We start from the raw sequence: 26,046 nt of genomic DNA, 5'->3' as shown, positions 1-26,046 counted from the left end.
TTGATTGAAACTGTTTATTTCCATAAAGTTAGAATTTTAAAGTTGTCAAGGAACAGTATTTATTACAGTATTACATGCAAATGTACATTTCTTCTCATTTATGAGTTTAATAATGCTTCCCTTTTATTGAATCGTAACATATTTATAACATTGACCGTATGCACATGTAAATACAGCACCACATTCTTGTGTCCCGACGTATGAACCGTTCGACTTACGCAAGGCTCCTCACGAATGGAACCCATTCGTAAGTTAGGGACTCCCCGTAAACAAGTGATTTAATACATTACAGATATTTGTATGATTACTAATTCATGAATTTCAAACAAGGATACACATCCCCCGAATAGCCTTAGAGACTTTTGGGGCAATTGCTGTTAACGAGCACCTAATGAAAGCACACGCGGTACACAAGGGGGTGGCTAGCACCACGTTCGGCAGCTTGTGTCTCCCGAGGTGGCGTTGTACTCGTTTTGAGGCTGAGTCGACCTAGGGAAGGCCCAGGACCGGTTCAGATTAATCGTTACAGGTATTGGCTGTGATCAGGAATCAAACCCGGGTGGCCAGGTTCATAGCGCAGCGCACTAACCACTACACTACCGCTCCCTACATACACACACAGTCCAGAGGCTATCGCTGATGACATTCGAACACCAGTGGTGGACACCTCCCAGTCTTCCACCAAACCCGGTGTTGAACAGCTTTAAAGTATGGTGCATAACAGGCCGCATGGGGGAGGAGAGCCTCCCCTGGCCAGTCTCTTGACAGACGGTAGACAGCAGATTGTCGTTCTTCTTCCTGCCGTGGTGGTTAGGAGATATTAACAAACTCACGTGGTTTACAGGAGGTCGTGGGTTCGATCTCGACACTGACGCCTGCTGTATATTTGGAGTGTGCATGTTCTCAGCGTGGTCAGATGGATTTTTCTCCGAGTCCTCTGTTCCCCCCCCCCCACATTCATAAACATGCGCTTAGTTTGGCTGCAATATATTTCCACTTAATAAGCCACTTCGTTGAGTTGTCATTTGTGGCCAGGTCGCTTCTGCAAAAGAGCTATCTATATAGTTCAGTGGGGTCTCATCTGGTAAAATAAAAGTTCAGTTTGGTGGTTAAGGCATTGTCCAACTGCTGCTGTTGTTGTTTATTCTCGTGACTCCCTTCAGTCTGGAAGTTCGTTCTCCCCACTGAATGCCGCAATGGTCACGTACACCGTGACGTCTTCTCCGAGAGGTCGGCGAGGCTGCGTGCAAGGCAGTAGATGCTCCATTTGAAGGCTTGCGTATACGATCTGTCCAAAGACAAAGATCCTCGATATCGCCTATATACAGATTGTAAGGGCAAGTACTCTTTGCAAGCAGCACCTGTGAAGGCCGGGAAGGCACACAAAAGGTGGGTAGCCAACACCACGCCCAATCGCCATTGTCTCTACAATGGCCATGTTTTGATGCACCACACCAGGTACTCATTTGAGACTGAGTCTATCTAAGGGTCAAATAATCGTGTTGGCCGTGAGCTGTAATAGACCTCGGGTCGCTGAATTCCTAGTGTAATGGGTACTGCAAGATTCGACCGTGTCTTTCCAGTGCTCGCTGAGCTGCATTGTCTTCCAGTTGCCACATAACTACATTATAAGGTCGCACTCATTACACAAACAAAGTGCTTCACACAAATGAACCACAATAGCTCGGTAATTTCCTTAAGGAGCAGACTCCGGTCATCTATGCAGTGGATTTTGGCTTACTATCGTATACAGACGTAACTGCATCGGACGCTTTCAGATATGCTTCTGCGGCCGTCTGGAATGCTCTTCCTTCCAATATTAGGCAGCCACACAACACGGAGTAATTCGGCCGAAGATGGAATCTTGCTGCTGCTTCACCGTATCTCGAGTGGTGGAGCAGCAGCAGCAGGAGCTGCCAGTTGCTACCTCACTGCTACACCCAGTATAATTCAGATGGGAGTAGCAGTCGGGGTGACCAATTATGCAGCACTCAGTGATTTACTCAAGTCACTCGCTCACTCACTCAGCCAGTCATTCGTACAGCCAGGCACTTAACAATTTCCCCATTAACTAATTCACTTTTGTACTTAATCACGCTGCATTTATTCATTCACCCAGTCACTTATTAGCTCATTCACCCACTTATTCACCCATACAATTCAGAGTAAAGCAGTAGTCTGGTTGATTCATGATCCAGCATTAGCTGATTTACTTCAATCACTCCCTCACTCAACTAGCTAGCCAGTCATTCGCACTGCCAGTCACTGAGTCAGCCATTTACTCATTCGCTCAACCACTCACACACTGACTCACCCATTCATTCACCCAGTCACTCACTCACCCACACTTATTCACCCAGTCAGCCGTTCATTTACCCGCCTCACTCATTAACAATTTAGAGTAAAGCAGCTTCTAGGTTTATTGATCATCCAGCGCTCACTGATGTATTCCAATCACTCGCTCACTCATCTCCTTATCACTTTTCCCAGCTACGAACATGGTCATAGTTGCCTCTAAGACTCACTTTGTTGATCCCCCCCCACCTATAGTCTACCAGAAACTGACTGTCTCACCCAATGTTCACCACACTGTAGGTCACTACAACTCACTCACTTACCCTCCCACTCACTCACCCAACCACTTACACACTCACTCATCTATTCATCCACCCACTCACTCACCCACTCACTGACCCACTCATTCACATAGGGCAGCAGAGGGCAGCACAGCAAACTACACGGTTCCAATGTGATGCAGGATGCTGCCGCGGTGCAGAGTTGACTCCATGGGCAGTGTTGAGTGTATGGGAATCGTTGAGTCTATGGGCAGTGTTACGTCTATGTGCAGTATTGAGTTTATGCATTTATGGGTGTTGAACGTCTTTCACACAGTGCATAGCCAACCGTGCTTATCGGAGGTGCTAGGGAAGGACAACAAACTAAATACAAAAAGCAGTTCTCAAGAAATTAGTTTTCGCGACCAATATTATCCATAATAAAACATTTGTGGGTTAGATCGATTAAATATAAATGTCATTAAAACCGCCACGACCTGACAGCCAAATATTAAGGATTGTCATGTCAACAAAACGTGCCAATTAGTTACTACCTCAGCACACCGATGTGTTGGAAAGTCAAGCCACAACATTTACAATTCAAATACCGTGATGTTTCGCTGGTGATAGCATCAACAACCAGCTTCATCAGGTGATAGCCAGAATTTGGCAGAAGAAGAAAAATTGAGTCTTCAAAAGAATGAGATCGATAGATTTCACGCACCTCACTCATCTCCATTGCATCCAAGGGACGAGTCTCTCCACCAGGGTGCTGCATCTCTCCCGAGTCTCCCTTCCTTCTACCACCACCACCACCACCACCACTATCATCAATACCATCACCACCACGGCTGAAATTACTTCTCATTTTCCTCCAACAACACCAATTCCTGCTGTGGTAGCGGTGGTGGCACCGGTAGAGAAGCACCATCAGCACCAGAAGGAAGATCAGAGCCCATGTCGTTATGGCGATAGACGCTGTGACGCGCGAAGGCGAACCCGTTGATGGCACCGTCGATGGCACCGTCGATGGCACCGGCGATGGCACCGGCGATGTCGTTGCACGCGTCGTAGCAGCGGTACCTGTTGCAGAGAAAGGGACACCGTGATTGGTGGTGGCTAGGAGATGTTAAATATACCGCCTGGTATAAAGGGGGTCGTGGGTTCGATCTCGACTGACGCCTGCTGTATATTTGGAGTTTGTGTGTCTCTCTCCCTGTGGTCGCGTGGATTTTTTTCTGGGTCCTTCGGATTTTTCCCTCTACATTTAGAATCAACATAAACGCATTTAGAGTATTTGGCGGCTATACATTTCTACGTGATGAGCCACTTTGTTGAGCTATCATTTGTAGCCAAATCGCTTCTGAAAAAAGAGCTGTATAGCTTAGTGGGCCTTCACGTCTTCACCTTGTGCCATCAGGTCGAAATCGACCTCTGGTGACATCCACGACCAGACTCCCCCATCAAAACCTGTCTGTCACTGCCTCTCGTAGCTTGGTTAGTGTAAGGCCAGTGGTGTTCTTGATGTCGTCCATCCAACTCTGAGGTCGACCTCTGACCCTGCTACCTTCTCCATTCCCAAGCAAGACTGATTCCTCTAGTCCAGAGGTCCTCATAACGTGTCCAAAGTAAATCAATTTATGCTTCATGAAAAAGGCCTCGAGTGGAAGAGCGGGACCGATCTCTCTCAGGATGGATATATGTGTGATATTTTGGCAGTCTTTAGTTTATGTAGCATTCTTCTCCAGCACCACATCTCAAATGCGCTGATCCTCTTTCGCTCGCTTAAACTCACATCCATATATGGCAACAGGAAATATCAGAGCTTTGACAAGCCTCTTCTTGGTGCTTATGGTAATGCCCTTGTCTCTCCATATCTTATTGAGCTGTGACATGGCTATTCTACTGAGAACTGACCGCCTACTGATCTCGTGGCTAAATTCTCAGTCTTTAGCAGTCAAGGAGCACAGGAATACAAAGTTCTTTGCCACTTTTATTGATGCATTTTCCAGACTAAATGAGTTTACTTGTTCTATTGCCATAATCTTTGTCTTTTGGAGATTGAGGCACAGCTCAGCCTCCTAACTAGCTTCTTTAATATTTACCAAGGGTCATAATTTTAGCTTTGCTATATGATGGTAGAGTGGTATCATCAGCATATCTTTAGTTGTTTATTCTTGTCTCTAATCGTCACACCTGCTTCAATAGAATCCAGGCCTGTCTCTCACATAATACGCTCATTGTACAAATTGAATAGGTAGGGGGACAGTATACAGCCCTGTCTTACTCCTTTCCCAATGTCAAATTCTTGCGTCTCCCCATACTCTAATCTAACTGTTGCTCTTTGGTTGGCATATATATTACGTAACACAGTGGGCCTTTTTTTTATTTAGTTTAGATTAAAATTTCTCCAACTGACGTTGAAGGGAGTAATGCATAAGCCCTTTCTGCCTGTCTGTAACACGACGACCCTTGTAAACATTATCCTACATGAACGAAGCTTCAGCAAAATTATATGTTGCTATTAGGGGCTTACCGAAATGTGCAAAAAAATGTATAAAAGTGGTGTGTTAACGTTTCAGATACACGCCAGAGCAAAAAAGTGTTAATTGCAAAATCGCAAGTAGTGTTTTGTCCTGGAAGGTACCAGTACAGGATCCGTACTGCTGATTAAACACTTTCAAGGACAAATGTGCATCGGTAAGCTTTAAACAATCTACCCATTTGCGTGTGCACGATATTACTTTGATTCAACACGTCGTAGGCTTCCGCGACCAATATTATATTATTAAGCTGTTGTGGGCTAGATCGCGCAGACGTTTCATAAACAAAGGTGGGAGGGAGGAGAGGGAGGAGAGGGAGGGCGTTCCAGAGAGGCCCCACAAAAGGAGCAGCAGCAGCATCTGAAAGCGCCGTGCGATGCGGTTTGACCTCCTCCCGCACCTCCGATTAGCACGGTTGGAAATGTACGGTACAAAAGAAGTTCCACATACATGCATGCATACGACTGTCTTCGTTCGATGGTGAGGTCATCATCCCCGGCTCTCTACAAGGGCAAATGGGGAACAGACGCGAGGGCAAAGAACCGCCATGTGCATCGCCCACTTTACCCCTCCTGCCCCCCCAGCAAGCTATTCACCTCACTGACCCAGGTGGCCACTTCGCATTCGTAAGTGTGGTAGGAACGCATTGCGGTAGGCTCCGGCCACAGATGCCCAAAGTGAGTTAAAGAGAATGGCTCGCTTTGTTACCCATCGGAGAGTCACCGCTCCCGTATCGCTGCAGATTTCTCATCTTGCCCACCTTGGCGGCCGTCCCAGATCTGAGTCTTGCTTTGCCCTCGGGTTCTCGTGAAGTTTTTCGTGGATACTTGTAGTCGTCTTTTGTGTTTTGCTTTATTACTTTTCTCAATTAAGCACAGTGCATCGTCACTTAATTCCTTCCTAATAATTGCGAGGAGTTTCAGAGCGGCGAGTCTTTGCACCGTTGTTTTACAGAGTCAAAAAGAAACTGGATCCTAGTTTACACTATGAGATCTCTTTTACCAGTGGCAAAATATAATAGTAGGTTTTTACCCTTTTAACTGGTACAAAACTGACACCTTTATTCAAGGCATCATGTTTGCAATGACCACAACACAAGTAGTCAAAAAAGCAAACAAAAAGAAGCAACTCTGATAAGGATGATAATATGCACTGTCCTTGAAGTTGATTGGCCCACACCCGAGACGGCTTTCTTTAGAGCCTAGTCCCCATTGGTGTAGGGCCAGATGACACCAGAAGGCGTACAACTCAAACACAGTGCAATATCAGAGTATTGAGAGCTCGGGGTAAGCATTTACACTATGAGATCTCTTTTACCAGTGGCAAAATATAATAGTAGGTTTTTACCCTTTTAACTGGTACAAAACTGACACCTTTATTCAAGGCATCATGTTTGCAATGACCACAACACAAGTAGTCAAAAAAGCAAACAAAAAGAAGCAACTCTGATAAGGATGATAATATGCACTGTCCTTGAAGTTTTGTACCAGTTAAAAGGGTAAAAACCTACTATTATATTTTGCCACTGGTAAAAGAGATCTCATAGTGTAAATGCTTACCCCGAGCTCTCAATACTCTGATATTGCACTGTGTTTGAGTTGTACGCCTTCTGGTGTCATCTGGCCCTACACCAATGGGGACTAGGCTCTAAAGAAAGCCGTCTCGGGTGTGGGCCAATCAACTTCAAGGACAGTGCATATTATCATCCTTATCAGAGTTGCTTCTTTTTGTTTGCTTTTTTGACTACTTGTGTTGTGGTCATTGCAAACATGATGCCTTGAATAAAGGTGTCAGTTTTGTACCAGTTAAAAGGGTAAAAACCTACTATTATATTTTGCCACTGGTAAAAGAGATCTCATAGTGTAAATGCTTACCCCGAGCTCTCAATACTCTGATATTGCACTGTGTTTGAGTTGTACGCCTTCTGGTGTCATCTGGCCCTACACCAATGGGGACTAGGCTCTAAAGAAAGCCGTCTCGGGTGTGGGCCAATCAACTTCAAGGACAGTGCATATTATCATCCTTATCAGAGTTGCTTCTTTTTGTTTGCTTTTTTGACTACTTGTGTTGTGGTCATTGCAAACATGATGCCTTGAATAAAGGTGTCAGTTTTGTACCAGTTAAAAGGGTAAAAACCTACTATTATGGATCCTAGTTTGTTAGTTGCTCATTTTTATTAAAGAGTTGCGAATCAGTTGATGTTGAAGATTTGTCTTTTTATATATTTATATAATATCATGGGCGCTGTTGAGGATCTCTTGTTGGACAATCGTTTAAGCTAGTTGCGATAACTTAGCAGTGATCTGTATCAAACTCCAGGCTACAGTATGCTCTCAGATTTGGCAGAGTTTTCTATCAAGAGTAAATAAGGACGTAGTCAATGGTGTTTCTGTATTTGGCCATGATTTGATCTCCAGGCACGTGAATATAGTGGCGCTGGAACCACGTGCCACCTGTTCTGAGCCCATATCATGCACAGAAATGAACGAACCTTCCTGAGTTGTCGGGGATACTAAAACTAAACTATTTTTTTTTAAATCCTTTATTAAATCCTTTATATAAAGTTCGCTTGCTTGCGTGCTTGCGTGCTTGCTTGCTTGCTTACGACCGTGCAAATCTTTCGGTCGTTTTTTAACCCACTTCCCGTGATCCAATCGAGCTGACATTTTCCACACAGACTCGTTGTGACAGACAATTAATGTTCGTGAAAAAAAATTCCCAAAATTTTACACTTTTTAGGCAAAAAAAATTAATTTTACATATATTCAAATAGAACTCATTCATGCCTTTGGCTGAACGTCACAGTATAAGAGCCCAGAGCGTAACCCCTCCACAGGCCGTGGCGGAGTAGCGCAGTTGGTAGCGCCCTCGCTTCCCATGCCAAAGGTCGCGGGATCGATCCCCGCGTCCTCCACAGGCGAATATATTTTTAAATCCTTTTTATTAAGTTCGCTTGCTTGCTTAGGACCGTGCAAATCTTTCGCTCGTTTTTTAACCCACTTCCCGTGATCCAATCGAGCTGGCATTTTCCACATAGACTCGTTGTGTGTGACAATTAATTTTCGTGAAATTTTTTTTCCAAAATTTTACACTGTTTAGGGAAAACAAATTAAATATGTTATTACCAATTGCTTAATACTGGCAGACAATCATCTGACCCATAGATTGCAGCCATCTCAAGCCAGAGGACGAGAGGACTCTAGCCGCCACGCATATAAAGGATTTAGAGTGAAAAACTTTGTTTTTACGGGTTTACTTGTTATCAGGTCAGGCCCCACTTAGCTATGCAGCTATTTTTTCAGAAGTTAATTGGCAACAAATGATAGCTTAACAAAGGGGCCCATCACGTGGAAACGTATAGCAGCTAAATTCTTTAAACGCGTGATGTTGATTAATATGTGGAGGATTAGGACAACTATGTACGGAGAGTGAGAGAGAAGCAAACTCGAAATATACAGCAGCAGGTGTCAGGGTCAGGATTGAACCTCCGACTTTCTGTATACCAGGCGACGAAGATAACATCTCGCCACCGTGAAAAACATAGCATATAAGTTAAAAGTGCTACTCATTTAGCCAACCCTTTAAAGAATGATGGCTGAGTTAATCCACCCAGCCAATGATTTCAACTTGGGACCTTCTGATTGTGAGCTGCTCACTCTGGATGCCAAGCCGCCCGAGCGAATTTTTGATTTTGCAGTGCAATTGAGTTAACGTTGGGAGAGAGAAAAATTAAATTGTTATGCTCAAGAGTAATAGTGTGTTGTGATTCAAAGGTTCGTAATTTTCATTTAGGAATCAATTTTCCTTACATTGTAGTGAATATAGCGGTCTCTAGTATCTCCAGGGAAAAGTGAGCTGAATACATAGAGCACACGCATGCAGGTAAACAATGGATTCTTACACACAAATAATATTAATGTTTTGTGATGCTAAGATATATTAATCGATGCATCATTAAAATTGTTGGAAACTAAAACCACAACGTGTGTAGTTTTATTACAGTGAGTGAATGGTAAATTTGAATACATATATATGTAGGCGTTTCATTACAGCTCAAGCTTTGTGGCATTACCTTTAGAGGTTACCGTCAAGTTGTAAACCATGCGATGATGATGATCAGCTCTGCTTGTTTCCAGAAAACAGCGGTACATTCCACTCGCGTTCGCTGGGACTGAAATCAGAGTGATGGAGCCATTTCCATTGCTCAGGTTCCCAGAGAAAACCACGTAGCAGAAAAGTGGGTTGCAGGGTCTGACAAATTGAATGCCACGAAATAATATCTGTGGAACAAGATATATTGCACGTTTAGCAATGTTTTTAATTGATGCACGTTAGTGTTTGTTTATTCGTACCAGTAGGCTGGCATCACACTCTCCCAAAAACTACGCAGAAGAGCTCTATTGGAAATCTGCTGTTAAATTCAGATTGAACCATTCAAAACGATTGTTGGAAAGTAATGTTGAATTATGTACATTAAAAAACGTATTTCATCCCAAAAATGTATTAAGGATTGGGGTTAAAATCTTAATATTTTAAGATTTTTCCAAGTGCAACATTGACGCAACTATATCAGTTGCCGCACTTATTATTTGTAACGCTTCTAAAACATCGGTAGAATTTTAATATATATTATTTTACATTGCACACCTCGCAGCAATAAAAAAATCCACTTGCGTTAACAGACGTATTTTGACTGACACGCAAAACCGGGGACTTGGTAGCCAATTGCAGAACTCTGAGCACTGGGGAATGTTTGATCTCAATTCACCTTGTCCACCAAGAACCCCTAGCAGCCCGCATTTTGCACAAGCTGGAGACAATGAAGAAGCTATTCGGGCAGTCCAGCAAACAGCGATTTGCAATCGTGATTCCGAGATGTTAGAGTAGCACGTGACGCACAATCTCGACATCGCTCTGATTTCAAAGGGGCATATTGGGCTACATTTCTGAAATGGTAGAAAGCTGAGCTAACTACAAATGAGAATCACTCCTCTAAACTAGCATTGATATTAATGGCGATGCCAAAGCTTCGCGCAAATTATGAATGTAACCAGCAACATTAAGAGAATTAAAACATGTATTTAGACAGAATAAATCCGATGAGCCATGGAGATCTTTTTCACACATGTCCATTCGTCTTCTTGGTTCTTTCGGTAAAGTCACGTAGAAGGGAAGTAATAAAATAATAAAAATAAAACATAATAAAATAATTCTCACGACGTTTCGGCCACAACACAAGCAGCCGTCCTCAGGTGAAGAATGAAACACCACCAAGCTTAAATATACGCTCCAAGCTTGGTGGTGTTTCATTCTTCACCTGAGGACGGCTGCTTGCGTTGTGGCCGAAACGTCGTGAGAATTATTTTATTATGTTTTATTTTTATTATTTTATTACTTCCCTTCTACGTGACTTTACCGAAAGAACCAAGAAGATGAATCCCTGCAGTCACGAAAGCTTTAAATCAAAATGTCCATTCGTTATAACAACAAATACAGCTGCGGCTGATTTGACAACTCATTCATTTTTTTGTGTTTTAGTTTTTGTCTTTTTTCCGCACTTACAATTAGCGTGGTTGGCATTGAACAGTGCCAACGAAGTCCAACACACATATATACATACTACACTATACTATACACTACAATACAGATAACTGCCCCCATCACCCGCCCTCCCCCACCATCCCTGGGCCAGGGAGCGCTGGCAAGCAGGGGGCAGTTGATATTTAGTGCTGCGAGAAGTAACTCTGTCTCACTATCATTGAGCCCAACGGAAGTTGGAGGTCAACCCATCTTGATGTCCGTACCACAAGCTGCTGCCAAAGAGCCACAGAGTTCGTGTTAAGATTGCTAACGGACCCCCATTTCTGAATGGGGTCTCTGGACAGCTAAGACACGTGGTTCTTAACCTGGGGTGCATGCACCCCATAGGGGTGCGAGATGCCCTTTCTAGGGGTGTGAGATATGGCCAGAAAAATATGGCACGGGCACGTAATTACAACTACGTTGTTTCATTAAACCTATGTATTTATGAACATGAAACAAGTTTAACGATTGAGAAGCAGAGGGGCAGTAAAGGTTAAGAAGCACGGGCTTAGACTAACGAGAGAGACCTCGTAATGTATTTCTTAACATTATTTTAAATACGGCACATTCTGCACGAGTGATATTCACACTGTGTGTAGCAATACAGACGGATATTGCATTGAGCTGATAATCCCTAAAGTGCGCTAAATTGGTAACACCACGTGTAATGAGGAATATTTCAATACTCACCGTTGTGTTAGACTGTCCATATCTCCATCGCACGCGGTCTATTGCGGACGATGTCGAACAGTTAAGAATCACATCTTCGCCTTCAACAGCCGCCATGTGCTGAATGGGGCTATGTGCTACATAAAGAATAAGTATAACCCGTAAAAACAAAGTTTTTCACTATAAATCCTTTATATGCGTGGCAGCGAACTTAATATAAAGGATTTAAAAATATATTCGCCTGTGGAGGACGCGGGGATCGATCCCGCGACCTTTGGCATGGGAAGCGAGGGCGCTACCAACTGCGCTACTCCGCCACGGCCTGTGGAGGGGTTACGCTCTGGGCTCTTATACTGTGACGTTCAGCCAAAGGCATGAATGAGTTCTATTTGAATATATGTAAAATTAATTTTTTTTGCCTAAAAAGTGTAAAATTTTGGGAATTTTTTTTCACGAACATTAATTGTCTCGCACAACGAGTCTGTGTGCAAAATGTCAGCTCGATTGGATCACGGGAAGTGGGTTAAAAACGACCGAAAGATTTACACGGTCGTAAGCAAGCAAGCAAGCACACGCAAGCAAGCAAGCGAACTTAATATAAAGGATTTAAAAATGTGCAAAACGAATGCATTGAACTTTAATGGCTGGATATAAGCAGCCTGGAAGCATCAACAAACCATGCCATCTCCACACATATGTAGTGGTGTTAACTACTCGCTGTTCGCAAACTGAGAGAGCGGATCGTAAACAAGGTTTTCCTGCTCAATCAAACGGGCAGGGTCAAATGGGGTGATGTAGGATCCAAATGCCAGATTGGGAAGGACCAATCGCAGGGTTCCACAAGGTGGCCGGGGATTGGACAACCCGGCCACGAGAAGGTATAAAAGCCAGAGCGCTGAGAGCTCTTGGTGAGTTCTGCCACACGACGACCCAAGTCGGCTGAAGACAGCTAGGACCCTGGACCAAGTCTTCCAGCCCTTGTCAGGGCTGGGGCTCAGTGTAACCAGTGGTTAGGGGATATAGGTCCTGGATAGGACCCTGGCTCCCAGCCTTCCCGCCCTTGTGAGGGCGAAGGTCCTGAGCAACCAGAGGTCGGGGACCCGCCGGGCCAGCGGCGGGTCAGTGTGCCTCCCCTAGGTCCCAGCCGGAGGACGCTGGGCTAGCGGTAAGATTAGATAGACAGCAAGTCCGAAGGCTGTACCTTCGTAGAATAGGAGACACCTTTTCCAAATCCCATCTCTGGGAAATGAATCCAGTATAACCCTCCATATACGCAAGCTTATGGACATTTTTTGTTTCGCATATTCGTGAGTTAATAAATGCATACTAATTCCCTATTCGCGAACCTGCCAAACTTCAGTATTCGAGAGTTTTATGAAAGTTCAGACCGTAGAGTTTTACTACTTTTGAAACGGTCCGCTATGAAGATGAGGCATGCCCTCTCTGAGCCGCCCGCTTTGTCCTGAACTTGCTATTGTGCATTTTTTACTTTATACGTATTTACACTTGACTCGGTTATACATTTTATGAATCATTGTCAAATCATAATAATCATCGTCAAAGGTAATACAAAATATATGTTCTGTGCAGTTTATTATTTATTTTAGCCATTCTTTTGATTAAAAGCTTTCGTGACTGCAGGGATTCATATTCTTGGTTCATTCGGTAGTCACGTAGAAGGGAAACAATAAAATAATACAAATATAAAGCAATAAAATTCTCACGACGTTTCGACTGCAACATAGGCAATCATCATCAGGTGTGAAAAAACACAGCAAGAAAATTTTAGAAAAATTGTCATGCTGTGTTTTTTTATGATTTAAAAGTGCATAGCTCCAGTGCATAGCTCCAGTAGCTTCCTATCGGAAGGAAGAGCGTTCCAAACGGCTGCAGAAGCGCACCTGAAAGTGCGCGATGCGATGACCGTCTTTTTTTATTTACACGCTTTTTATTAACTCACTTTTAGTTGTTGTTGTATCTTCAAATTTTGTGACTCAATTTTTACCCACTTCCCAATGAGGTATCGACTGCAAACTTGGTATACTTGTCATACTGATGACAATAATATATTCAATCATAAAAAATAAAAAAAAACATATATTTTTAAACATTGTTTTTATGTTATGTTTCGGCTTGCTTCTCATTGTCCACGCTCAACTGGCGTTGCGTGTAAATCACCACGGTCCCTTACGTTATGGCAAGCTTCGGGGCCACTTCTTGGAGTCGTGGAGTTCTGCCATTGCTAGTGTAGTAGGTTCAAGGAGACTTGGACGACGTAGTCGGAGGCACACTTATTTATTAACCACAGTTGTATATTACAGGCCGAGATATACAACACTCGAAGGGGTATCGGCCCCTTCACCCGTCTAACAGGGAGATCCCTCAATCTCTATCCTGGCTAGCCTACTCCCAGGTCCTCCACTACAGGGCTAGGGGAGGCTAGCTGACCCAGCTCTGGTTAAGCTGGGATCACGGCACCCTGAGTCACCAGACCGGCTCTTAGAAGAACATCGGCTCTGGGCTCACGGGGCCTCCGGCTCACCGCCTTATATAGCAACTCCCCCACTGAGGGGTGGGGCCGTGGGGGATCCCAGCGCCGTGTTAGCTCCCCAGGCTAAACGGTGCAGACGTGGATGTAAGCATCTCCTCGCGTACGGGCGTAACCACGCCCAGTGTGTTTGTTTGCCCTCCGTAACACCTCTACATCACCCCCCCCCCCTGTACAGCCCGCAGCCGTCCCGGCTGCAACAAAATCACAATAAAGATGCATCCCTCCAAATCCGTGTGTGCCTCGCGTAATTAACAACAACAACAACAACAAGAGAGAAAAATAACCCGACGCACCCCCCCCCCCCCCGAATAAATACCCCATCCCGTAAAAAACCAACATATATACAATTACCCAGGACCCCCCCCACTCCGCGCCCCCCGCAAGCGCCGCACAAGCGGCCGATCTCACAAAAGTCTGCGTGTTTTGGCGCGCGTTCTTGCCGGGGCTGCCCCATCACAAGGGGCAGCCCCGGTTGGCCCAGTGGCGGGTGTCAACAGTCCGGGTGCGAGAGTGTCTGGCTTCGCCGATGAGCGACCCCTGACCACCCCGGGAGGGGTAGGCGGTCGTGAGCATGTCAATCCTGGTGCACCTGGAGGTGGACCCCTCCCATGTTTGGCCATGCGTGTGTGAGGTAGGAACATGGGGCGCAACGAACGGTTTCAACCTGGAGGGGTGCACGAATCACTGACGCTTCCCCCATCGGACACGTACACATTGTGGCCGCAAGACCTGCACCACTTCCACGGGCCCCCGCCACGGCCGCACCAGCTTAGACGAGGTCGCCAGTGGTACTTGGGGACAGTGCAACCACGCCTTGTCACCCGGTTCCAACTGGAGCACATGCGCCCGACCCAGCCTGAGCCTCTCATTCGCCCTCTGGCGGAGTTCTGAATTCTGGATGGCCGCCTCCCACGCCTCTGTCAATTTAGCGATGTTGAATTTGACATGATCGGTCAATTTTGAATTACCATGCGGCGTGGAGATCTGCAGCTGAGTCGGAACAGGTGGGTTAGCCTCGCGGCCGTACATTAGGAAGAAGGGCGAAAATCCAGTCGCCGCATGAGGAGCCATTCTGTAGGCCGCCAAAACCCCCGGAATATGAAGGTCCCAATCGGTCTGGGATTCAGAGACCTGTTGGGACAGCATGGACATGATAGTCCGATTCAGACGCTCCACCATCCCGTCAGTTTGCGGATGATATGGGGAGGTACAAATTTATTTCGTACCCAGGAGCTCGCACACTTTGTGGAGAAGTTTTCCCGAAAATGTTTTACCCTGGTCGGTCAGCAGCCGCTCCGGAGCACCTTTGTCGAGGACGTAGCCCTGGACAAAGGCCTCCGCGATGGCTGCTGCCGACTGGTTGGTGAGGGGCCAGGCCATAGGCCATCTCGTAAAATATTCTACCCCGGTCAACAGGTATTTATTTCCCCTAGGTGTAGCGGGGAATGGGCCCAGAATATCCAGTGCGACGAGCTCGTTAACCCGGGAAACTTTGATAGACTTGCAACGGTGGGTTGGACCCCCTCGCTGGTGGCTTCCGTTGCGCGCACTGAGTACACGACCCCAAAAAATTATCCACGTCCCTTGCCATGCCCGGCCAAGAAAAATCCAGCTGGAGCATGGCAAGGGTTTTGTGAGTCCCCAGGTGAAGGAGTCGTTCGTGCGCAGTCCACACCACTCTACCCCTCAATGTGGAAGGCACCACCAGCCGGTGGCGACGGGATCTCCCGTCCCAATGCATCAAAAGACCCTGGAATAACCCCCCGACCAACTCCCCCGATGCGACGGCGCAAAGCGAGGAGGGAGGTGTCCTCCATTTGGAGGTGCCCCCACTCCGCAACAGACAACCCCAGCAAAGAATCCCTTCCTTGTTGCTCAATAGGACCCGCAATTGAAGGCGCATCAGCGGCGGCCGCAAGGACCGAATCAGAGATCACATTCTTAGGTCTGCAACGCCCCGAACCCAGGAGGCAATTGTCCCGATGGCTGTTGAACCCGCAAGGCGTACTGCAGCGCCGCATGATCTGTGCGGACGGTGAAATGACGACCGTACAGATATGGGCGATATTGCTGAATGAAGTAAACGATCGCCAATAGTTCCCGATGGATAACACAGTACCTTTGTTCCGCCGAAGACAACACCCGACTGCCGTATGCTACCACATGCTCTACGCCCCCAATAACCTGCGAAAGCACGCCCCCAATGCCCGTGTTGCTTGCGTCCGTATCGAGCAAGAAGGGTTTTGTTAAGTCAGGATAACTCAATGTCGGAGCCCCCACTAGAGCATCCCGGAGGGAGCGAAAAGCAGCCTTCTCCTCCTGTCCCCACTGAAACTTGACCCCCTTTGATGTTAAGACATGTAAGGGCTTCGCAATTGTTGCGAAATCAGCGACAAACCGTCGGTAATATGACGCGAATCCAACAAAACTACTGACCTCCCCCACCGAGGTGAGAGTCGGCCAGGAGCTGACACATTGCGTTTTGGCGGGATCTGTGGCAATACCTGAGCGTCCGACAATGTGACCCAAATACCGCCCCGATTCGCGGAGCAAATGACACTTCTGGGGTTTGAATTTCAAATTAGCAGCCCGCATTTTGAGGAAAACTGCACGCAACCTCTGGAGGTGTTCATCGAATGTTTTACTAAAGACGATGACATCGTCTAAGTAAATCAAACATGAATCCCATTGCAACCCAGCCAAGACCAATTCCATTAATCGCTGAAAAGTTTCCGGCGCTGAGTGGAGCCCCATCGGCAAGCGGTTAAATTGGAAAAGGCCGTGCGGTGTACGGAAAGCAGTTTTAGGTTTAGATTCATCATCCAGAGGGAGCTGCCAGAACCCTGACAGTAAATCCAATGTGGAGAAGAACCGCGCTCCCGCCAGGGCATCAAGCGATTCATCCATCCGAGGAAGCGGGTATGCGTCGGCTACAGAAATCTTGTTCAGCCAACGAAAATCGACACAAAACCGCAATGAGCCGTCGTGTTTTTTTTAACTCAGACGATCGGTGCACCCCAAGGGCTGGTAGAAGGGGATATAATATCCACAGCTAGCATGTCGTCTACGGCCGATTTGACATGATTTGGGTCACATTGTCGGACCGAAAAGGATTTTGGCGGATTGGCGCGCTGTCACCCGTGTCAATATGGTGTCGCAGCAGTTTAGTACAACCAATATCGTATTTGTGTTGACTAAAAATGTCGGAAAATTCGTGCAGGAGGATTCGAAGCCTCTCACGCTGTGAGTCGGACAGGTCCGATGATCCCGCACAAAGCGCATCCAGCCACCCCTCATCACGGTCCGAATGCGGTTGCGACGGAGGAGCAGTGCTCACCTGACCAATGACCGGTTCCTCACAGGGTACCGGCGTCGCGTGCGCAAGCACGGTCCCTTGAGGAACCACAGCCGTTCGCGATCCCACATTGAGGACCGCGATGAAGGGGTCCCCGTCCCCTTTCACAATGGTCTGGGCCGCTATCAAATCAGGTCCGTTGACCCCGGCCCTAGATGGTCCCAACAGAATCCCCCGATCCCCAATCCCCTTAGCAAATGGTCGACGCAGCCTAAGAGGCATGAGCATCTGAGCTCCTGGCGGTACGCATACCGTCCTCGCAACCAGCGCCTGTACCGTCGCAAATGCCGTACGGACCGTAGCGGGGGAGGACAAGAACATTATACGTCGGCCCGATGGGAGTTCGATGCAACCCTGGTCGACCAAGATACGAATTGGCATTTTGGCCAAGAAATCCGTCCCCAACAGGCACAGAACCGCCAGCGAGGAGGAGACCAATATCGGGCCGGATAATTTGATGTCCCCAATACAAATTTGTGCGCGGATCTGTCCGATAATGCCCAGCGAGCCCCCGTTAGCAGCATAACATGGGACATCAACGGGGAGCAAAGGACGGCTTTGAATGGGGAGAATGTTATAAATTAAATCGGACACAATAGTTGCCGATGCTCCCGTATCAACTAAGACCCGCACCTCAACCCCATCAATATGCCCCACAACGACCGACGACCCCGCCGACGCGGCAACAACGCGATGGGCCAACTCAGACCACTGGCCTGGTTGGAACGCCCTTCCCATCGTGGAACATTTCGACGCAACGACAGGCGATTTTTGACCCCCGTTCATTGCAGTGAGCGAGTGTGTCACAGGTGTGTGCGTAGGCCAAACATATGGGGTGCCACGACTCGCCGGAGTTTGCTGGTGAGGCTTGGGTAGAGGCGCGACGTCCGGCCGAGGCGTCGCACCGCGCTGTCGAGGAGCCCGGCATCCTGAAGCCACATGGCCCCGGAGGCCACAGTTGTAGCAGCGCGTGAGCGCCCCAGACGGCTTGGGCTGATCCTGGTGGCTCTGTCCGTCCCGAGCTGGTCGTCCCCCGGATCTCCACTCCATCGGGCGATCCACAGCGCAGATCTCTTCCGATGGGAGGGTGGTTGCAGCCACGGTATGCCTGGCCGCCGCCTTGCTGGCCTTGTGACGCTGGGACAGCAAGTTTGCGTGGATGTGCCGCGCGGCCCACAGGGAACACATCTCCGTGTCGTCTTGCACCAAGACGACAATGTCCAAATCGTCCGCCAACAGCAATATCTTCTCTGCCACCATAGCGTCCACCCCTTCCTCGTCCATCCGCGGGAAAGCCGCTTTCGCCAGGGCCAGGAGAGCTGTGCGGTAAGCCAGGGGCGATTCCTTGGCACCCCGCTGGCGATCGTAGAACAGCTGTCTGCAGTCAGAAGGTGGTCCGTAGACTGCAGACAGGAGTTGAAGCACCATTTGCAGCATGGCACGCTTCGCTCTTGGCGCCGAGGTGAGGGTAGCGAGGGCGTCACTGTCGAGCATCACCGGTAGCGCGCGTAGTGCTTCGTCATCCGTCCATTGTGTCATTTCTTGGTGAGCGAGGAACCGTCTTCGGAAGGCTCCCAAGTCACCGCCTTCCCCCACGAACTCTTTGAGGGGTGGTAATCGCTGCTGTAACGTGGCGTCCGCAGCCGTAGATCGCGCCCCGTCGTTCCCGCCCCTCCGCACAGTATCGGCGGGAAGGGCGTGTGCCATCGGCGGTCACTCTGCCTGTGACGCGCTGGCCGCTATTGACGACGTGACGGCTTCTGGTTGGCGAACGTCAGTCACCTGACGTAGCCCGGCCCCGCCCTCAGCACCCACTGTACCGATGGCGGCAAATTCGACTTCCAGCCCCATTGAAATGGTGGGAACCAGCGTCGCGTGTCGGCCGTCGTCGCCCCGTGCAGCTCCTCCAGCCCCCAGGCGAGTGATTTCCTCCAACGTGGCGGCTGCAGCGTAGAGTAGCTCCGCCAGGCGGGAGTGAGCCAGCCGCAGTCCGTCAGCCGACGGTCCCCACCCGTCCTGCCGTTGCGGTGTGGGTGGACTCAGCCCCGGTTGCTCGAGGTTTCCTCCGCCCCCAGTTCCCTGGTACGAGCCGTCCGTCTCATATCCATCCTTAGAAGACCACTTCTGACGCCAGATGTAGTAGGTTCAAGGAGACTTGGACGACGTAGTCGGAGGCACACTTATTTATTAACCACAGTTGTATATTACAGGCCGAGATATACAACACTCGAAGGGGTATCGGCCCCTTCACCCGTCTAACAGGGAGATCCCTCAATCTCTATCCTGGCTAGCCTACTCCCAGGTCCTCCACTACAGGGCTAGGGGAGGCTAGCTGACCCAGCTCTGGTTAAGCTGGGATCACGGCACCCTGAGTCACCAGACCGGCTCTTAGAAGAACATCGGCTCTGGGCTCACGGGGCCACGCCACTGGCTTGCCCTGGTCGGTCCTGAGAAGGACAGCGATCCAGGGGAGTCCCAGGGCCTATCTAGCCGGTCTTCTTGCTTCGCTGGTTTAAGCTGAACACTCAACCCCGAGCCCTCTGGCTCACCGCCTTATATAGCAACTCCCCCACTGAGGGGTGGGGCCGTGTGGGATCCCAGCGCCGTGTTAGCCCCCCAGGCTAAACGGTGCGGACGTGGATGTAAGCATCTCCTCGCGTACGGGCGTAATCACGCCCAGTGTGTTTGTTTGCCCTCCGTAACACCTCTACACTAGTACGGTACATTTCATTAAAGTGTGTTTAAAAAAGTTTTTTTTAATATTACTTATTATTACACGCTTTTATTTACCTCACTCTGTCTGTTATTGTTGTATCCTCAAATCTTGTAACTTAACTTTTACCCACATTCCAAAGTGGTATCGACTGCAAACATGGTATAATTATGTCATACTGATGACAATACTATATTCTATCATAAAAAATAAAGAAATATATCTTTAAACATTCGTTTTTATATGTTACGAGGGGGTGGGTGGTCAGCACCACTCCCGACCGCCTTTGTCTTCCCAGTGGTGATGTTGACACACCACACCAGTTACTCGTTTGAGGCTGAGTCGACCTAGGGGATGCCCAGGACTGGTTCAAATAATCGTCACTGGTGGTGGCCGTGAGCGGGAATCGAACTCAGGTCGCCGGGTTCGTAGCACAGCACGCTAACAATAGGTACACACACACGCGCTTGCTGCAGACACACACAACTTTCAGGGTGCGTACGGCAGTAAGCGACTGAAATAATAAAGCAATGCTGCGCGAAGAACGCCTGAGACCTGCAACACATTTGTATTTAACTTTACCCGCGATCAGCAGGCACACTCCGTTTCTCTTCCGCACAGGGGTCATATGACAGATGTGACGTCACAGCTTTCTTGCTGTGCAAAACATAAATGCATTATTGTGCCCCCCCCCCCCCCCCCAAAATAATACAAAAGTCTATTTTTATAATTTTTGCATGGTGCACACATGGCAAATTTCAAGTTTGTTGCATGTCGGGAAGCACAATAGACATTTTGAACAGACACACATAATCACAAATTTCCCTTTAATATATAGAGATGTCACAGTAATCCAGTAGAGGCAGTATGGTAGCTTTTATCAATTCCAAACAGAACATAGGGGGGAAGCAGTGCTTGTGTCGATACAGAAAACCAATTAAAATGTTTGTCTTTTTACCAATATAATGTGATCTTGAAAATGCACCTCCGATTAGCACGGTTGACTATGTATGGTGCGAAAGAGGTTCAACATACATACACACGTACATGCAACCACTGCATCACCACTCTTAACTCGGCTTATTTTAATCACAAACGTATTGATATAAATAAAGCTGTATCATTAATCTACAGTGGACACGAATGATGCTATGACTGAACGGAACTTATTACATGTGTGTAGATTATTTCTCGCTCACAACCCATGCCCCACATCAAAATGCGCGTTGTTGCTATGAGTGACACGGCCGACACAACTCCTGCCTGTCACACAAAGTGATGGAGCCGCTATGCAAGCCTCGTGGTCTCACTGCGGACTACAGGGCCTGAGATGTGTTTTTAGATATGATTTTACCAGGTAAGGCCCACCACGGAGAGAGAGATACATGCAAATTTCAAATATACAGCAGGCGTCAGGGTCTGCATCGAACCGACGACCACCTGCATACCAGGCGAGGTAGTTAACATATCCTAGTCACCGTGATGATGATCAGAGAGAGAAACGCTGACTCCACATATACAGCAGGCTTCAGGGTCGGGATCGAACCCACGACCTCCTGCATACCAGAGAGGTAGTTAACATCTCTTTGGAGTTTAGGGGTGGGGGCGCTGATTGCATGGTTCGCCTCGGGCGCCAGTTGCTGGCAGCTAGCCTAGGGCCGGCCCTGAGAGAGAGACATGCAAACTCCAATTATATAGCAGCCATCAGGGTCGGGATCGAACCCACGACAACCCTGTATACTAGGCGAGGTAGTTAACATATCCTAGCTATCGTGATGATTAACAGAGACACACGCAAACTCTAAATATACAGCATGCATCAGGGTCGGAATAGAACCCATGAACTCCTGTATACCAGGCGAGGCAGTTAACATCTCCGAGCCACCGTGGTATGGGTGCGACCAGTGCCGGATTAACCTCGTGCGGGGCCTGTAGCATATGTTATAAAGGGGCCCTAAATAAAAGAAAACACATCCATATTAAAACACAATTTTTTTACTTGCATAGTAAAGAAATTGTATTTGCTATACAGCCAGATAATATAACAAATCGCTAACCTTAAACACCCAGTTGTTCATAAAAGTTGAGGGCAGTATAGTACTATAGTAATAGAGCAAGTGCAGAATCACTGAACCGAAATTGAAAGCTTGAAAGCATTTAGCGCGGGGCCTTTGAAAGTGCGGGTCCTATCGCTACATCTGTAGCTACTTTTGCTACTAGGATAATCCGGCACTGGGCGCGACCGTTACTATCGCAAATTTAAACAACCGAAGGAGCGTGCATTTCAGAGCACGCGCGCTGAATTATGTTGTTCACCAACGTTCCACTCCATCTTTCTTACCTGAGTTAGTCACGTGCACCGCCACCGCCACTACCGTTACGAAGAAGGCGGACTCGCGGTGGTTCATGGTTGGGAGCTCCTAGGGCGGGTTACAAGAGACAGGGATTAGGAAAGGGCAAGGTAGGAGCCAGCACAACACATAGGGTCCCGTTGTGACCAGTTAAATGCACTTTACACTACAATACACTACACTACTATACTCTACAATACACTACTATACACTACACGGCTATACACTACACTTTACACTAGATACACTGCACTACTTTACACAACACACTACACTATTATACACTACGCGATTATACACTCCACTACAGAACTGTATTACATTGAAAATATTTTTTTCTCGTTATTTACGTATTACCTTCTTTTGTTAAGTAGTGGGGTTTATTTTCGTCTTTTTGTACGAACTGGATAATAGATGCGCAGCGTTGTGGGATGCCATTGCATGAATGACGCTATTTGAAATGAAATAATAATTATTATTCCGGTCAGAAATTAGTTCAACATACATACACGTAAGCATAGCATGAAACAGTCGGTGCTCGCGTTGCATTGTGTTCTTGTCTCCAGGAACTGGTGCAGGAGAATGACGTCGCTCTGCACGACCGCTGCCCGCGTGTCTGCTCGGAATGTTCCTCTAGCGCAGTGGTTCCTCAGAGGTGCGATCCCCTGACCCAGGAGTGGCTGTGATGTGTAGCCCGGTGTGAGCTCACCTGGCCATCACAAATGATAGCAGTTCAACCTAAGTGGCTTGTCATGTTGACATTTATAGAAGCCAAATAATCTACATGGCATGTTGATTCTAAATTTGGAAGGAAAAACCGGAGGACCCCGGAGACAGGAAGAGAGAGATGAAAACTCTAAATATATGTAGTGACATATAATGGGCCACTACGGCGCCGAGCGCCAGTTACTGATAGAGAGGGGAACTGGGAGTGAAGTAGCCTTCTCTGCCAGCAGGATATGCAATGTCATGGAAAGGGTCCCTAGGGGACATAGTTCTGGTGACTGGCAGAGAGAGGGCATCTGAGGACGTAGCAGCCCCGTTGGCTGGCAAGGGCACGTGATAGGCCAGGGTAAGGGAAGTGGGCCAAAGGTTACAGAAGGGACACGTGGTGTATCGCCCAGAACCTTCTGGGGTGTGGCCGAGGGCGGAGCCAGGCCACACTGGGGGGTATAAAAGGGAGGTCCCGAGGCTGCATCGGGGTTGTTTGCTGGAATGGGACCCGCCGTGCTACGTCTTCCCCTGGGTCTTCGGTCTTCGTGCTCGGCATCGTGGGTCAGGCAGTGTGCCGACTGACCTGACCCGTTTATATAGTTATCCCGTGATGATTACCGGTTATGTAGTTATCCCGTGGTGGTTACTGGTTATGTAGTTACCCTGTTGTGTTTGTAGAATAAACGTGTTGCCTACTGAGTTAGTGTGTCTATCAGTGAACCCACTACATATACAACGGGAATCGTTAGTCAGGATCCAACCCACGACCTCCTGCATACCAGGCAAGGGGGATAAAAACTCGTCACTGCGGCGCCCCACGTTCACTGCACGTCAGAAAAAAGCCTCGCTTTGAAAAACACTTTCAATGGAAGTGTAGCTGGGTATAAGCTCACCTGTGATTAATCACACGTATAAGTGTGCACTCTGATCATAGCTACGGGTAGGCAGGTGTTTTTTTATTATTATGTAAGTGAATGCCAACGGTGATCAGTGATTGGACCACGAGCCCCCCACGTCCAAAGCAGAGTACGAGCTACGTCCCCAATTTAGATTTGCGTGGACTTGGTGCTGGTGAACTGCACATGTGACATTAGCTCAGGCCTGGATGAATGTTCTTGTAGGCCCTAGGAACTTCTGTTTCATAGGCTTTCAGTGATAACTTTCTACACTTGGTACTGCCCATGTTAATACCGCCACTGTCACGTCACTCCATTTGCTTCACGCGTACTTTACCCAGCCGCAGCTGGACAAGATGTGGTTACTGCTGACAGATTAATTATTTAGTCTGTGCCCTCATTCGATGTGTCTGATCCACTATTGCAGATAGGCAATATCCCTTCTGAAGACGGCTTTTGAAAAAAGTTTTGCCGTTTCACAAACAACCACCACCACTGGTGGCTCAGCTGTTGTGGAGTTGCCTCCACAACGCAGAGTACATCGAATCATCGTCTCAGAACTATATTCGTTGTATTGTTGTTGTTGTTATTGTTGTTATTGTTTCTGCTGTCTATTTAGCCTACCTGTCCTCCCTAGCAAGGATTACGAACACGGGACGAGAGGGGACAGCAGGGCAGACCGGCTACAGATACAAACACAGGTTCAGAATCAGAATCTTAATTTACACTGCAGGAGGAAATCCGATGAGCCTCAAAGCTCTTTTTGTCACAGATGTCCATAATGAGCATGTTTAGACACTTTTGTTTCAGACGTGAATAATAATTTAACACTATATTTAGTAATAATAAAAAAAACGAAGTGCGGTAAATTACCCTGATAAAACTACCTGAACCCAAATATCTAAATGCCCCCCCCTAAGAAATATATCATTATAGTTGTGAAAAAACACAGCTATAAGGATGTTCCGGTAATATGAATCCTGTTATATTGCTCGTATTTAGAGAGAGAAGTGAATGTGTTTTGTCACGAGGGGTGGGGAAGCTGAGTGGTCAGCAGACATTTTTGGCGCCACGGTGGTGAGATGTTAACTACCTCGCCTGGTATGCAGTAGATTGTGGGCTTAATCCCGACCCTAACGCCTGCCATATATTTGTAGTGTGCGCTCGTAGCGAGTAACGCCTATGAAGGAGATGGGTGGACAACACCGCACTCATTACACACACAAAGTGCTTGCCACAAATTAACCAAAATACCTCGCTGATCTCGTCAAAAAGCATAAAACATCAAACGAACTCAATTCAACTTCGCAGTAGCGGACTTTGGATAGCAATCGAACAAAGATGATCACCGCATCGCACGCTTTCAGATGCTATTTAAACTACACGACACTATATACTACACCAATATACACGACATACACTACACTATAGACTACACTTTTGGCTAGCCATCGAATAGAGAAAGGTCACCGCATCGCGCGACTGCAGCCGTCTGGAACGCTCTTCCTTCCGATATTAGTAAGGCACTGGAGCTATGCACTTTAAATAAAATAGATTGACAACTCATTGCTTTAGAACTGCTTTCGTCTTTAGTTTGTTGTCCTTCCCCTGCACAACCGATGAGCACGGTTGGCTACGTACGGTGCCAAAGAAGTTCAACACACGTACATAAAACATACATACAGCATACACACAACATACACACAATATACATACGGACGCGCAGCGCTCGTTTTGTCTGCGCTGGCGTCTTGTTCCAAACTGCAGCTCCTTCCCAATAGCCGCTGTTAGAAACGGCGTGCGGTCGAGCCAGATGCGTCACTCAGTCGGTGAGAAATTCCATTTTCTCTCGGGGAAAAATCGCCGTGTTGTTATTTACCACAGCCAAGAGCAGGGCGATGTGTGAGCGAGTGTGCGTGTGTTTCGGGGTGAGCGATAGTGTAGTAGTTAGCGTGCTCTGCTCCAAACCCGACGACCACAGTTCGATTTCCGCTCACGGCCACCACCAAGTGATGATTTTTGAACCGGTCCTGGGCCTCTCCTAAATCTATTAAGCCTTAAATGAAATTCTGGTGTGGTGTAAACATCGCCACGAGGGAAACAAAGGCGGCCTTCA

At 47.5% G+C, this 26,046-nt stretch overlaps 1 long non-coding RNA gene across 1 annotated transcript; it reads right to left on the bottom strand.

Annotated features, from left to right (window-relative positions):
* On the bottom strand, positions 1-25,929 carry LOC144737887 (uncharacterized). Its single transcript, XR_013589099.1, has 3 exons — positions 22,311-25,929; positions 9,171-9,378; positions 1-3,638 (listed from the first exon to the last, which is right to left on the bottom strand). It is a non-coding gene; the product is annotated as an uncharacterized LOC144737887 (long non-coding RNA).
* Between the last annotated feature and the right edge of the window lie 117 nt (positions 25,930-26,046).

Source organism: Lampetra planeri, chromosome 75 (assembly GCF_965212315.1).
Source record: "Lampetra planeri chromosome 75, kcLamPlan1.2.h2, whole genome shotgun sequence".
Taxonomy (NCBI): Eukaryota; Metazoa; Chordata; class Hyperoartia; order Petromyzontiformes; family Petromyzontidae; genus Lampetra; species Lampetra planeri.
Note: the sequence above shows the minus strand (reverse complement) of the source record. Positions and strands in the feature narration are given on the sequence as shown.